Consider the following 17,180-nt stretch of genomic DNA (forward strand, 5'->3'; position numbering starts at 1 on the left):
TTATTTATAGGGACAAACTTTATCTTTCTGTTTATGTTTTCAAGGTTAATCCTGAAATGTGTAACTAAAAACAGAGTTTATTTTAAAACAGATACACTTAATAGATGGCCCTCAAAACTCTTCAAAGTTCTACTGAAAATAGTGTTTTAAATTGTCTAATAAAAGAGGCTTCTCAAGATACATAAAATGCCAGCTCCCAGCAGCCCTGGGGTCTTCTCCAAAGAAGATAACTCCACATGGATTGTGGCAATGCTAACCACTGGGAAAATTTGCCCCAAGAAGCTTTGTTCACTGCCAGGACCCTGACCAAACTATAGATAAGCAGGACAGTGAAACATTGACTGCTCCTCTTCGCCTTGACAAGGTAGGCCAGTCTCTCAAATTCCTCATCCACGGGAAAGTCTCTCAAATCTACTGGGTCCAGCAGCCGAAGGCCAATGTTGCTCTGTATGGCAATTAAAGAGTTAATACCATCTCTATGGATATTGAAGGCTGATGCTACTTTGCCTCCAATGAAACCATCAGGATCTCTGTGTAGAAACCTAGGGTAACCATCCAGGTAGCCAGCAAGTCTCTGTCATTTAGTTGAACAAAGGTCATTCATTGGGTTTATACTTTGTGTTCTAATTCATCCTTCTCAGATCTCTGGTGGTGTTGACGACTATGTGTAGCCATATTAAAAGTTTAATGGCAGCTACTTGGTCAGTGCATTTCATATATGAAAACCAGGTCTTGCTTTCTTAGAGAGCTCCTTGGTCACTGAGTGAAAAATGCAAACTTACAGCTAGGTTTGCCTTGCTGACAGGCTTCATATTAAAAGATGAACAGGTTTCAGTGTAACTTTTTACTATTCTTTTATTTAAAGCAATTTGCTTTACAATGACTATTCTCAGTAACAAACCATGCATCTTTCCAGATAGATGATTAAATAAAAAAGGTTTAAAATATATAAAATGCAAATTATAAAAATATCCTAGCTAGTTTTATATCAACTTGACATAAGCTAGAGTTCTTTAAAAGGAGAAAACCTCAATTGAGAAAATGCCTTCATGGCTGGGCAGTGGTGGCACACACCTTTAATCCCAGCACTTGGGAGGCAGAGGCAGGCAGATTTCTGAGTTTGAGGCCAGCCTGGTCTACAGCGTGAGTTCCAGGACAGCCAGAGCTAAACAGAGAGACCCTGTCTCGAAAAAACAAAAACAAACCAAAAAACCAACCAAACCAAACCAAAAAAAAAAAAAAGAAAAATGCCTTCATCAGCTCTGATTTTTCTTAATTAGTGATGGATGAGAAAAGAGCCAGTCCATTAGGGATGGTACCATCCCTGTGCTGGTGGTTCTGGGTTCTATAAGAAAGCTGACTTCACAAGGCATGAGGAGCAAGCCAGTAAGATATCCTTTCTGGCCTGTGCATCAGCTTCTGCCTCCAGGCTCCTGGCCTGAGATTCCTCCATGATGGACAGATATCTGGAAGTGTAAGCTGAAATAAACCCTTTCCTCCCCAAGTTGCTTGGTCACTGTGTTTCATCACAGCAATAATAACCTGAACTAGGATAAGCCATCTAAGAAAATGATTTAAAAATATGTCTCATAGTGCTAAAAACACCTCTGTCTAATCTATAAATCCAGCTCTCTGGACAGAGGACAGAGGAATGTGTATTCATACTTTTAACCCAGAATCATTTTGGGGTCCCTAGGTTTTTTTTTTTTGTTGTTGTTGGGTTTTTTTTTTTTTTTTTTTTTTGCTGTGGCTCAAAGGTGTAAGTCATCTCCAGTTGTCTAGACACTTGATAACTGCTTTTGCTCTGATGAAGATTTCAAACAATGGCAGTAATCTCCTTTTGTAACTTACAAATCCATGTAAGCTTCAGAGAAACGTGGACCTACGTGTCACAGGTCAAATGATTCCAGATAAGTATTCAGTCTTACAGGCTAGTGTTCTTGGTACTAGACAGTTCTCCACATGCTATAAAAAAAAAAAAAAAAAAAAAAAAAAAAAAGTAACCACAAAGCCAGCAAGAAGACCCTTGATCTACAGTGGTTTCTCACCTCCAAGATATGCTAATGCAGTGGTGGCCTAAAGCTTGTAGTAGTAACCATCTGATTTGATTTAAGGCCCATTTCGTGAGATGGAACCCATACCTAACACTTATGTGATGAAGAACCCGAGACTAGATAGCCCAGGGAACACGGGTAAAACCAAACAGTACTATTCTAAAAAAGAAAAGAAAAGTAGCAATAAAATGACTCCCACTGACATTCTTGTATATTCATAGATCAGTGCTTTGCTCAGGTATCATTCAGAGAAGCTTCCTTCTGCAGCAGACTGGAATAAATACAGAGACCCTGAGGCAGTGAGAGACCTTGGAGCACTCAGCCCTAAACAGGTTATCTCCATCAAATCCGCAGGGCTCAGAGAACTCTGTAGACGAGGAGGCACAAGGAATACAAGAGCCAGAGGGGATGGAAGACACCAAGGAAATGAGACGGTCAAAATCAACAGCACTGATGCTCCTGTGAACTCACAGAGACTGTGGCAATGTACACACAGCCTGCAGGGGCCTGCATCAGATGGATCCTGGAGCCGAAAGGAGAGTGGACATAGCACCCAACCCTAACCTAGAAGCTATCCTCAACCGATAACAATTTGCAAATGAAAAATAAAAGTTTTCTATGGGAGATTCTAACTAGAGAAACAAACTACTCTCAAGGGTAGGCTGCTGCCCAGCTGTAGGTGGTCAACAGAAAACCAACGCAACAGCACATTTGGAAGTCTTTTGTCTCATGATGTTGTATCAGGACAATATTTTTTTCTTAGAGCTCCTTAGAGCTTTCCTTAAAGCAAATATATTATAGCTTCAGGTGTTATGATTTTATAGGATTTTTTTTTTGGGGGGGTGGGGGTTGAGACAGGGTTTCTCTGTGTAGTCCTGGCTGTCCTGGAACTCACTCTGTAGACCAAGCTGGCCTCGAACTCAGAAATCCATTTGTCTCTGCCTCCCAAGTGCTGGGATTAAAGACGAGTGCCACCACTGCCCAGCTGATTTTACAGGATTCTTGTGAGTGTGAATCTGTGCCTCTGCATCTATATGTTTCTTGTGCTTTTTCTTTGGTCCCTTTCCTTCTGCTTTCCTGTCTCCTTTGTCCTTTTCTGATTGGTTCCCTTCTATTTTATCTTATTATTAGATGCCTTAGAATACACTGTATTTTCAATATTTTTTTTTAAATATCATTCACCATGATCAAATTGTATTCATTATTTGGGTACAATAATGCTACAGAGATAGAAAATTCAGCAAATGTAATACATCATGAATAGAAATTATGTGATCTTACCAAAAGATGCAGACAAAGTCTTTGACAAAATTTAACATCCCTTTATGCTAAAAGTGGGAAAAACTCGAATTGTACTAAAGTCAGCAGTGAGATAAGTGTTTCTGTCTCCTTCATTCATATACAATCCCCTGCATCAAGTATTATTAGAATGATAAGAAATAAAAAACAAAAGGACACAAGTAAGAAAAAGTCTCATTTGTAGATGGCCTGGTCCTTTGCATGGAAGTCCCAACAGACTCCACCAAAATACTCTTAGAACTAAATAAGTATTCAGCAAAGTGGCAGGACAATAACAACAACAAAAACATTTAAAAAAATCAGCAGCTTTTTTATATAACAGTAATAAATATGCTAAGAACAAAATCATAATAGCTTTTGAAAAAGAAATACCAGGATCTGAAGAGACGACTCTGGTTATGAACATAGGCTGCTCCTCCAGAGGACCTGGGCTCAATTCCCAGCACCTACATGATGGTTCACGGCTTCCAGATCTCCAGTCCTATAGAACGTGACACCCTTTTCTGGCCTCCATGGATACCAGACACACACATAGTACACTGACATATTTGCTTGTAAAATACATTAAGAATTAAAGTAATTTTTAGAAAGGAAAGGAAAGAAAGACAGATCTTTGGGAGAAAAGTCTAAAAAAGCGAAATGCCTCTACAATAAAAGCATAAAACACTGAAGAGAGAAATTGAAGTAGACACTAAAAGATGGAAAGCTTCATCATATTTACAGATTCTCATCATCAAGGGTAATGTGCAGGATCCCGCAGGCTTTAAAGCTGGCAGGGAAACAGTCTGGGTGAGGGAAGAATGAAGCTTGGTTCAGCCTGATTTAGGTACCCAGTGCTGGGCCAAGACTTCAAGAGTCTGACACCAGTTCATTTATTTTAGCCATATTTAAATACAGCACAACTTTGGGGAAAGCTTTCTCATAACAATTTAACTCAGCCCTGTGAATACAGCAAAGGTTAAGACGTGTTTACATTGAAGCTCTTTACAAAGGACACACAGCTTTACCTATAAGCTGGGAACTTGTTAGTACTGGGCACATCTATAAGCTGATCATTGTTAGAAACAATGCTCAAGGGAAGGGTCTCGGGAGAATGGTAGGAGTCAGGGTTGGCCAGGCCCTCAGATAAGATGGAAGCCACTTAGGCTGCTGTAAAGTGCAAATGGCTTCCCTCACAAGCATGGATTTTTATGGCCTTGAAGTAACCTCAAGTTTTTAAGGGAAAACCCTGGGATAAACAAACATACTAATCTGGGGAATATGGGCAGAGCCTGGTTAATCAGATAGCAAAAGATTCCCAGTTTGGAAACTTTATTCATCCCCAGCTTTTCAGGAAGAAGAGGTTATACATCTTCATCCTTTGAAGGATGCCTGTATGTTTAAGTTTCCTGCCTTCTCTAGATCTTATCTGTGTGTAAAAGAACTTTTAAAGAACTTTTTGCCCTCTACACTATTATATTAATGCATTAATATTATATATTATACTAATATATTAATAATGTGAAATGGTTCTATATAGTTTCAGAAGCCATCCAAATATTCAATAAATCAAAATTCCAATGACAGTCTTAACAGAAATAGAAAACCACAATCCTAAAACTCATATGGAACCAACCACAAAAGACCTTGGATATCCAAAGCAGTTCTGAACAAAAAGAAAAATTCTTGAGGTATCACTATGCTGGGTTTTCAGTTATATTACAGGGCCAAGGTAATACCAATAGTGTGGTACTGACACAGAAACACACATCAGTGGAGTGGAATAGAATAGAGGACTCAGAAATAACCTGCTACAACCGCCTAAAATTTTTTTTTTGACAAACATCTACACATAAAATCCCTATACATCAGAGAACACATAACCTCTTCTACAAATAGTGCTGTAAACGACAGCTATCTGCATGGACAAGAATGAGACTAGATCTCTCTCTCTCTCTCTCTCTCTCTCTCTCTCTCTCTCTCTCTCTCTCTCTCTCCTCTCCTCTCCTCTCCCCCACCCTCATACACACACACCCTGTACAAAACTGTATTCAAAATAGAGCAAAGGCCTTCCTGGGAAGCCTGAAACTCTCAGTGTATTAGGGGAAAACATTTCAAAATATGGAAAGCAAGGACTTCCTGAGAAGGACTAAGTACATTTAGCCAAAAACAAAACAGAGGATTGAAATTGGGACTTCCTCCTTGGTCCAGTGAAGGCTGGACGCCCCAGTGTGGGGGAAATCATGGAAGGGGAGGTGAGAGTGTGGGGGGGGGCATATCCTCATAAAAGCAGGAGGACTGGGGATAGGATAGGGGGCTCCTAAGGGCGGGGGGAGGGGATTACATCTGAAATGTAAATAAAATATCCAATAAAAAAAAATAAAAGAAAAAAAAAGAAAAAAAGAAAATGGGACTTCCTGAAACTGAAGGTCACCCACAGAGCCAAGGAAACAAGTGAAGAACGCGCCACAGAAAGAGAGAAAGCATTTGCTGTCTATATGTCCAACAGGACTTCTATATCCTAGAATATATAAAGAACTCAAAAAACTACCACAAAATGAAAGGATCCAGTGGATGGGGTAATCACACAGTTCTCAAAAAGTGAAGTACAACTGGCCTATAAACATATGGGAAAAATGTCGAACACCTTGAGCCACCAGGGAAACGCCGACTAAAACTTTGAAGGACAACAACAAGCACTGAAATTCCATTTCTTCCAGTCAGAATGGCCATCCTTAAGAAACCATTTGTTGGGCTGGAGAGATGGCTCAGTGGTTAAGAGCACTGACTGCTTTTCCAGAGGTCCTGAGTTCAATTCCCAGCAACCACATGGTGGCTCACAACCATCTGCAATGCAATCTGATGCCCTCTTCTGGTGTGTCTGAAGAGAGTGACAGTTTACTCACATACATAAAATAAATAAGTCTTTAAAAAAGAAAAAGAAACCAATTGTAGCCTGTGGAGCCCACTTACTATTGCTCTTGCACGTTGTGTTTAGGGCTGACCACCTTGGGGTTGGTGAATTGCTGGATGCTCGTGGTGAGCAAGTCTGAGAGTGGAGGCAGACCCCACACTTGTGGGTGTTGCTCCTGGAATTCTATCACATCCTCATAGTATTTAGCAGAGAAAACTCCTCTGGTGCATCGGGTAGTAGAAAAGGAAAAAGAGCCAATTTGAAATACCCTGGAGCACTAGGTGTTTCTAAAACAGGTCCGCTCTTAAGACAGACTAGCTCATTGAACACCTAACCTGCAGAGGGACTCTAAAAGAAACTAAGAGACATTGGGAAGGGAAACACCAAGCTTCTAGGCTCCCATATAGAAGTTGAAAGGGGAAAAACTAGCCTTAGCTTCTTTAGTTTTGCACATAAAAGAAAAGGAGGGGTTAATGGTGAATTCTACTTGTTATGGAGGGATGGCTCACTGGTTAAGAGTACTTGGTGAACTTGCAAGGGACCCAAGTTCAGTTCCCAGCAACCACACTGGGATGACTCACAGCCTCCTGTAACTCCAGCTTCAGGGCAGTCATCTGGCCTCTGCAGCACTTGTGTGCACATATCCCACACAAACAGACAGACAGACAGACAGACAGACAGATGCAGATAGTTAGCACCCCTATGGCGATGAAATCCTTGGAGATGATTAGATCATAAGGACATAACTTTTTCTCAAACTACTTTAATAAGTTTCAACTTCTCCTCTAGCCCAGCACCCACCAGAGGTAATGGGAAAGAAAAGTTATTAGGTCACAGAGGAAGTGGACCTGTTTAGAAACAGTTCTTTGGGGGTGGGTCCAATCCTCATTGTTCTCAGTCCAGTTCATTAGCAAACAACAAACATGAATCAGCATCTGCATCCCAATCTATTTGGCAGATACCACACATGAACCAGCAAGGGCAGTTCAATCCAGAAGAACCGCAAAGCTTGCCAACTGGCCCGATGCCACAGGAACCCCATGAGAAGTTCTCTGGTGAGATTTTTCTCTGTGGTATCACCACAAATGGAGCTCTGAAATGCAACATAAGCTGAACCAATGCCTGCATGTCATTAGCAAGATGGAGCAAAGCAAACCAACGCTCCAGCTCTCACTGTCTGTGGGGTCATATTTATACTCCTTCATCACGTGTCCTTTCACATGTTTGCTATAGTAAAACATCCTTTCACCTGTGTCTGCTTCAGCAAAACATTCTTTCACCTGTGTTCCCCAGTAAATCACCATTTGACAGAACTGACTTTCCAAAGAAACCGGAAGTTTCCACTTCAGTGTTCTGACCTAATAAATGCATTAATTCCTTGCTAGATCCATCATATAGAGGCATTCATAACTGGGAGGTAGAGAAAGGTAAGAAAGGGGTTTAGAGGAAGTGGGTCAGTGGGAACACCCATGGAGGCTAGCTCCAGCTCCTTCTTTAGGCCCTCTTTTCCTGTTTTGTGTCCACAATGAAGGAACCACTGTCACATGCTCCTTGAGTAATGAGGTTCTTCCCAAGTGCACGAGGCTAAGTGACCATGGAGTGAACTCTTTGAAACTACGAACCAAAATAAAACTTGAAGTTGTTTATCTCAGGTATTCTGTCACAGGGACAAGAAAAGTCACCAATGTACAATATATCCAACTCCTGCTTCTTCTAGAAAACCTGCTCCATCTTTTACTGTTCTGATAGCAGCTCCGACAGTATGTCTAGCCATCCAAGGAGTAGATGTAGGGTCGGTGACAATGTGAAGCAGGCACACACTAGTGGATGAAGCAAGCTCCAACTCTTTATATACATACATACATACATACATACATACACACACACATACACATTTATAGATACACACACACACATATTTGATGGGTGGAGCAAACTCCAACAAGCAGGTTTCAACCATTTTATTTTTTTCTCCCACGGTTTATTTATCTCAGCAAAACCTTTCAAGCAGTATAGAAGTCACAATGTGACTACATTCTATTTTTCTTTTAGTGAATGATTATAAAAACAAACAAACAAAACCCTATGTTTCCCAATACATTTACACAAAAAACACTTTACTATCACAGGTGAAGAAGTCAAATTATTGTCAAGAACCCATATACATTCGTAACTAAGCAACCTGTTATGGAGTAACAAAGTGTGAGCAAGCAAGGTAATTTTCTCAGCCAGTTGCTTTTACTGGCAGGCTACAATTTGTGGTTACAAAGAAAGAATTATTTTATTTATCTTAAAAAGTAATCTTGTAAAAATTTTAAAAGAATCACAAATTTAAACTTTTATATAAAAAAGCAATCATTTCTACTTTAAATCTTCAGGGTGTATATCTACTCGTTTAACAATTTTTTTATTCATATCAGGAAGCTGAGAGCAAAAATAGGTACAAGAAACTAATCACCGCCTAAATCCCCAGTTCAGTCATGTCAGGTAATGCTAGTAGTTAGGTTGCCACTATTCTTGTTCTTCAACTTCAAAAAGTTCCCTAGTTCTACTATTAAGAGTGTGCCTGTTTCAACTTCAAATTGTTCCTGAAGATTTTCTACATCAGAGCCACCAGCAAAACCGTCTTAACCTAACTTTACTAACAAGCTGTATCTCCAAATTCTTTCTAAGGGTGGTCAATGCTAACAGTCTACATTTTTAAAGTTCTTTTCAAGGGTGGTGACTGAATTCGTTAATCTGCTCCAGCAGCAATGCCTGAAAGAGACCAAGCATTATTATTGTGCTAGTAACACTGCCCAGTGAGAAGCCCCCTTAGAGTTTTCTTACAATTCTTAGATTACGTAGAATATGAAGGCAACGATCTCCACAACAGCATGAAGTCCTCAGGACACGTATTCCTCTGGGCTCTGCCTCTCCGGAACATACCCGTTGTGCTTGTGTGAGCTGGTAGGTCGAATTCCATGAGTTCTAAAGCCCTTTGTGGTTCCTCCTGCATGGCCCTCAACACTACTCATGTGTGAGGAGGGAGGTGCTGAGGAGGGAACTGAGAAGTGTTTGCACAGTCTGTGGATACAAGTTTATCAAAAGACTTAAAACTTTATTGTGGTGCTGTAGAATGTTTCTTATCTGGTACACTTCATTACTATTTTACCAAAGCCCTAGTTACAGCCGTTTCTTTTACCCAATATATCTATTGGAATTACTAAATCCAGGTTTAAAGGTCTAGGAACTATGGTACAGAAATGAGTAGTGTCACAACCCTCCATCTCTAGCCATCCATTAGTGATGTTTGCTTCCTGTCCCACAGCCTTGTGCTCTGTTAGCCTAGAGGTCTTGGTTCCAGAGGGAGGAGTGCTTCTAACAGAAGACTCAGCTATCATTCCATTGAGCAGAAAGCTAAGACATCCCCTAACCACATTGGGCTCTCCATGCCTTTGAGTTGGCAGTCCAACAACAGTTGTATTGTTTGTGGTGGGGCTTGAGCCACCACCAGGTAGGACTGTTACTCCACAATGGAGTTAAGAAAGAGTATGTCTGGAGTGTAGGAGATCCTATAGGGTATATTCCCATACCATGTGGTGAGGGCCGGGTAAATAGTGGTCCAGACACTTCAGGAATGAAGGTTAATATAACCCACTCAGGTAAAGAACAAAGACCTGCTGAGGTAATTGCCAAAGACAGAGGGAGTACAGAATAGATAGTAGAAGACATAAATACCAATTGTGACCACAGGTGACCAGTTATTTGCACACATATATCAAGTAGATATCCTGTTTTCTTCCTTCTCCTTTCCCTGTGCTGTTTAATATAATAGTGATTGAGTTAATATCAATTTTAAGTATTAAATTTATATTACCATGTTAAGCTATGGGATATTAATTGTAAGCATTTCTCAAGAGACTTTGCCACATATCCCGAAGAAAGATTGTGCATTTCTTTGTTGTATAGTAGGTAAGGGTTCTATGTTAGGTGGGATTACAACCTTGTTTGTCTCTTTATTTGAAAATTAAATGTGACATAGGAAGATGTGGCTGGGTTTCAGATTGATAAGAGGTGGACTTATTTGGTCTTGTTGCCAATTTGACTGGATGAAGGACTGATGAAATGAACTTTTGTCTATGAGGACATTTCCAGAGAGGATTATGTGGGACAATAGCAGAGAGCAGGAAAGAAGACTAAATCTTAATGTGAAAATTGAAAAAAATTTCTGAGAAAATTTTTTAAAATGGAAAGATTTTTTTAGCTCTCATGCTCATAAATTAAAAGATTTGAAGTTAACGGCAGTACAATTAAATCCTTATCCCACTCCCAAAGATGACTTTTTTAGAGATAGAAAAAATGAATCCTAAAAGTCACAAGAATTTCTTTCTTTTAAAAAATATGGATTTATTAATATATTTTATGTATATGAGTGCTCTGTCTTCATGCACACCAGAAGAGGGAATCAGATCCCATTATAAATGGGATCTGCCATGTTGTTGCTGGAAGTTGAACTTAGGACCTCTGGAAGAACAGCCAGTGCTTTTAACCACTGAGCCATCTCTCCAGCCTCATGTCACTCAAATTTTCAAATGACTCTGATAAGCTAAAGCAATTTTGAGAAAGAAGAAGAGCTGATGGTCTTATACAACCTGATTCAAAATCTATTAGAACGCTACATAAACAAAATGGTGCAATACTGACAAGAGGGTGGGTGAACGGCATCATGGGAAAAGAGTATGTTTCCTAAATTATTCATTTGTTTGAATTTTAAAAGATTTTTAAAGCCAATAGTGATGAAAAACAGACTATCCACATGCAAGACACTATATGACAAAAATTAACTCAAAATGGATCAAAGACCTGCACTTATGACCTAAAGTTATAAAACACTAGAGTTTGAAGAAAATGCAGGAGTAGCAACTTCCTGACTTGGATTTAGCAAGAATTTCTTGAACATTCCAAAGCTATTGGCACCATAAACAATAGACAAATTAGACTATTTATATTAAAAACTGTGCATCAAACAATACTACCAATAGTAAAAGGGTAACTCAAAGTGAGAGAAAATATTTTCAGATCATATATTTGATGATGAATGCATATCCAGAATATATAAACTTCTAAACTCAATGAAAAATTATAAAACCCACAAAAACCAAAGAAACAAAGCTCACCACAACACTTCAGACTTAGACATTTCTCCAAAGAAGATGATACACCAACCAAAAAAAAAAAAGTGGAGAGATGTTCCTTGTTAACCCTTAGGAAAATGAAAATTTAGGAATGCTTCCCCAATATATTTTAGAAAAGTTGAAACTATAGGCCCCCAAGAATTTGAGGTCGTGTGTTTTCCAGAGGAAGACAAACAAGGAAATAGCCATAGCAGAAAACGCCAGAACAGCTTGAGTGTCCAGCAGGGACTGGATGAGCTGTGGCCCCTCCAGGGAATGGAGAGTCACACAGTCACACTTAATTGAAGTGTCTCCCACAGATGTGTGTATGAACACTCAGTCCACCCTTAGTGATGACACTATTTGGGGAAGTTATGGAAACATTTTGGACTCTGGCTTTGCTCAAGTGGGTTGTTGGGAAAGGCCTTGCAGATTATAGCCACTTACAGTTCTACTCCAAAAATTCTGCTTCCTGATGCACTAAGGTGTGAATAAGCCACTCTGCAAGCTCCTAAGACCATGGACAGACCCACCCCAGCCACCCTGCCTTCCCCTCCAGGATGGACTGATATCCTCAACCCTATGAGCCAAATAAACTAGTCTTTCATTCTGTTGGGTATTTTATCATAGCAATGAAAAAATAACTAAGTTATAGCAACTATCAAAAAGAATGAAGAATATCTTTAAATACAGGTATCCACCAATTGTAGGTTATACTGTTAAGTGAATAAAGTATATTTATGGTATGCTATCTTTTACATGAGAAATGTTGAGAGATAATACATAACTTTTATGTGTTTATGTTTTTTTAAAACAAACCTTACCCCCCCCAAACTAATAAAATCTCTGATATTGGAATGGAGACCTCAGGATTAAGAGGCAAAGATGACGTAAACAGTGAAAAGAATGCTTCTCTATAGGCAGTTTTGGCTTTGGAACCATGTGAACATTTTATATACTTAAAAAAATGAGCCTAAACACATATTTTCATGCCATGGCTGTAAAGAGAGATTTTTGTTTTTCATTTAGAAAAGGTAGCACATCCAAACAAAGTAGAGTGGTTGTACTACAGGGAAGGGTCCGTAGTGAAGTTTGATGGTGACTATAGCTGTCCGCAGGGCAAACACATCCCTTCATTTTCCTGTTGCTCTGACAATCGACCCGAAACAGCAGCTTACAAGGAAGGATTGCTTAGTGTGATCATGGCTGCAGGGTTCACCAGCCTTACCCTGTGTTTCTCCACTGCTGGTGTCCTAAAGCTTAGCTGAAAACAAAGAGACACTTTGGAGGTGAATATAATAGCTGGCCTGGTTTAGTGACAAACGTGTTTTATTCATTAGAGAAAATAGAGAAAACCAGGCATTTCTCTTTTTCCTGCTTTTCTTTCTATATTGTGGGAGAAGGGGAGGCAAATTGACGAGAAGCTTAAGAAGGTTTTGTAGCGCACAGCCTCGCCGATAAGGAGAACACCACACTCAGGATTCTTCTGACAGCATTTATTGAACAGCTCTCATGATGGTGAAAAGGGGAAGGACGCTGAGCTCAGAAAGCCCGCTGCTTAAATAGAGCTTTGGGAGACGTGCAGATCCCTCATTGGCTCAAATCTCTCATCCAATTGTCATACTCGGTTTTCGCGCCATGCGCAGGCGCATTCTCAAGTAAAGCTTCCGTGAAGAACCAGGAAGCAGAAGCCTGCGCCATCTTTTAATGGCGAATTCGGCTCCTCACAAGGTTTGTATAATTTGGTTTGATTGGATTAGAGATAGGATAATCTGTGGATATTTAAAGTTATACTAGTCTGTCTCTGACTTCTGAAAAACCTTAGAAATAATAATATTCAGTAACTGATAACATTGGTCTCAGTTGTAACCAGACCATGATGATGATGATGGTAGTGGCTACCATCGTCATCATCATCACCACCACCACCATCATCATCTACAGAGAATTAGAGACCAAAGCCACTATGTCTAGTCAGTCCGCAGAAACAGATTTCAAGATGACATCTGTTCCCTCCTGAAAGGAGCCCAGATTCCTTGGAGAAATGGCAGATCCATGTCTGAGTTAAGAAAGGCACAGAGTTATTTGGAAGCATTTGATATGCAGCAGTGAAGCTGTGTAAAAGCAGTGGGGTTGTGTCAAAAGAATGCAGGAGCTGTCTTAAAGTTGTTCCTGTGGGAAAATTTGGGACAAGCTGAACTTCAAAAAGAGTCATCATCATGGTAATGGATTATACTGCATTGAATCGGAGCATCCATAGTGATGAATAGAGCTGAGAGTTCTACATCTTCATCTGACGGCTGCTAGCAGAATACTGGCTAAGATGAGGGTCTTAAAGCCCACACCCACAGTGACACACCTCCTCCAACATGGCCACATCTAATAGTGCCACTCCCTGGGCTGAGTATAAATAAATTAGGACAGCAACTCAGACAGAAGTTTCTTAAAAGACTCAGGCATCCACCTCCTGGCTCCTGCTGGGAGACAGTATCTGTTGCCTTAACCTAGTATGCCTTCATATTTGTTCTGCATTGCCAGGTGACCAACACAGTCTTTCCATAAAGAGTTTTACCTGCCAAATTTCTGTCAACCTCATTATTTATAACTGCAGCACTGAAGCTCTACTTCCATGGTCTATTTAGCCATTTCAATTTTGATAGGCATTAAGGTTGGTCCTGTGCTCTATTTTTTAAATAAATGCACACAGCATTATAGTAAATGAGCTATTTCCACAGTACACTGAGAATTGCTGAGCCAGCCCTGGCTATGGGATCATAAGAGGACAGTAATCGTGTCTTTCACCTTGAGGATTTGCTTGTCCCGTGGCACAAACCTCAAGATAGTGGTTCCCATCCTTGTGACTTTAGAAAAGCAAAAAAGATGTCAAAAAAAAAAAAAAAAAAAAAAAAAAAAAAAAAGCAGTAAAGAACAAAGAAAACCATGTCTTGTTATCTTACAAAATCATGGCTACTTTAAAGACAACCACAAGGTCAGGTACTGTGGTGCATGCCTTTAGTCACAACACTCAGGAGGCAGAGGTGGAGAGGTAGGGGGATCTCTGAGTTCCAGGACAGCCAGGGCCACACAGAGAAACCCTGCCTTTGATAAAGACAACCACAGAAAATGGAGAATCCAGTCAGAGAGTCAACTTCACTATGAATTCACTGCACTGTTCTTTACTTCCTCTTTGCATCAGCAAGGGAAAGTCTCTTCCCCATTTTGGTTTCCATCTGTATTTGTAACAACTGCCCTAATGCAATTCTGACTTCTAAAATCATGTTCAGGAAAACAGTAAAAGCATGTTTTCCTGCCTATTGACAAAGACAGAGATCAGAGTCTAAAGATGAGATTTACACATGTGCCCCTTGATCTGATCTAGGAAGTGGTTCTAGGATGAATTGAAGAGAACGCATACCTGGGTTCCCCAGTTCTCACTGAAGAGGGGACCTAGAACAGAAGGATGAGAATAGCTATGCAAGAGACTGAAACGTGTTCAGCGCCACAACGGGCTAAACAATTACAGGAATTGGGACTGCCTGTTTAGAGCCAGAAGACTGAACCTATGATGTCATCTTTATACGGCTTTGTGCAACACAGTTCCCTTCTCTAGCATGAAAAAAAAAAAAATCTGTGAAAAATGAAGTGTATGTGTTACTGGAAAAATAGAGATTGCTTTTTGAAAGAACACAGTTGAATCAGAAAACAGGGGTTCTGTTTGGCACTGGAGCAAAGAGGAGCATAGCTCCTCCAGCAGAAGCCTGGAAAAAGACAAAAACCCGGAAGCTTGTTGTCTGGGTCCCCAATGCATCTTAGGCTTGGGTCATGAGGTCAGTTAAGTTGTTATTTTTGAGACTGTAACCACACTCAGTAGTAAGATATAGTGTAAGACTCCCAGTCCAAGAGGCCAAAGACCTGTGGATTTCAGGAAATTCTGCCTCCCTAAGGAGAAACCTTTGGGCCTACCACTTGGCCTCACAAAGCCTTAGTTCACCAAATACAGTTTGGATAATAACATTGTCTCATGGGACAAACGTGAAGAACCCTAGGGGAAATTAAAAAGTGTTACGAACAATACATTTACAAAATCAGAATGTTGATGGATGCGCTGAGCCAAAAAGAGGTCACATGATGACATTGTGTACATGAGAGAAGGGTCTAGCTCCTGGTAGAAACAGCCCTGCACCAGGGTACCATCTGGGTTAGTGGATGCAGGCTAATCTCCAGCTCTAACTTGTCCTCTAATGTATGTGCTCGTGTGTAATGCACCAGCTGCAAACTAAGTGTGTCACAAATGCAAAGGTCAGAGCCACTTGTTCTGGCCTCAAGCTCAAAAGAGTCTCAAACTCTGACTCACATTCAGTAGAAGTATCTGAGAGGGATCAGAATGAGCCTCTACACAGATGATTCCAAATGATATTCATTTACTGCAGCCTGAAAAACCAAGTGCTTGAGTTTTTCCTTGCCAACTTTTAAATGTAGAGCAAAGAACATAACACGTGCTGGGCACTGGTGGCACATAGAAACTTTGTAAAAACTTTACATATGAACGGCTAATATGGCAAGTAATAGAAACAGTGGTCCTTAGGTTACAGGCACCCGGAGGCCACACTTGTCCTTGAGTTCTGTATACCCTATGGATGATGTCCTGTCATCTCACAAACACTACTCAGATTCATTTTGTCAAAAGTTGTACTTCCATGAATGTTAACAGACATCGACCAAAAAGCTTCACAAAATGCAATCAGTAAGAGCAAATAACTACTTGTTCACAGATTCACCAAGTCTTGGGTGAACAACGAGCAGTAATCTTTATTAATTAGGAGACATTGCTTGGAATGTAAAGGGTTAGAACTTGTCTAATTATCTTTGCTTAAAGAGAATAGCCAAGATTCAATACAACCAAGAAAAGGTTAGGAGCATTAACAGGGTACTTTGAAGATACCAACTTAGTAAAGTGTTTTCTGAAGCTTTGCCACCTAGGTTTATATGCACTTAACACACAAAGAAAGAAGCCAGCAACAATGATACAGAACCACATAGAACTCATGCATGAATCGGCTTCTATTTTGGAAACAAAATTTAGAATCTATGGCTCAGTAGAAAAATAAGTCCACAGCACTGACAGAAATCTAGTTTTAGATCTCTTACAATTCGGAGAACAAAGCTAGTAGCCACTGTTTCACTTTCTAGTGGACAAATGCATCTTATATACACAAGTATGAACACTTATTTAGTTAAGACAAATGCATCTAGATGGCATGCTAACATGGCAGATTTTCATCCATATGACACTTATTTAAAATATCAGAGAGGCTAATTGTGGTGACCTGGGCCTTTAATCTCAGAACTAAGGAGGCAGAAGCAGGCAGATCTCTGAGTTCAAGCCTAGCCTGGTCTACATTTTTTTCTATGTAGGAAGATGAGGAGGATCTGGAAGAGAAAGATATACAAACAAAATAGAATCTAATCATAGAGAATTTCAGGAGAGAGAGAGAGAGAGAGAGAGAGAGAGAGAGAGAGAGAGAGAGAGAAGCAGAAAATGTCTTTTTTTTTGTTTTTTGTTTTTTTGTTTTTTGAGACAGGGTTTCTCTGTGTAGCCCTGGCTGTCGTGAAACTCACTCTGTAAACCAGGCTGGCCTTGAACTCAGAAATCCATCTGCCTCTACCTCTCAAATGCTAGGATTAAAGGCATGTGCCACCACTGCCCAGCAAGATTTTTGCTAAGTATTTGATTTTATATGTTCAATTATAAGGCATGTTGTATAAAACAGTAGTTAT

This window comes from Arvicanthis niloticus, chromosome 4, assembly GCF_011762505.2.
Source record: "Arvicanthis niloticus isolate mArvNil1 chromosome 4, mArvNil1.pat.X, whole genome shotgun sequence".
Lineage (NCBI taxonomy): Eukaryota > Metazoa > Chordata > Mammalia > Rodentia > Muridae > Arvicanthis > Arvicanthis niloticus.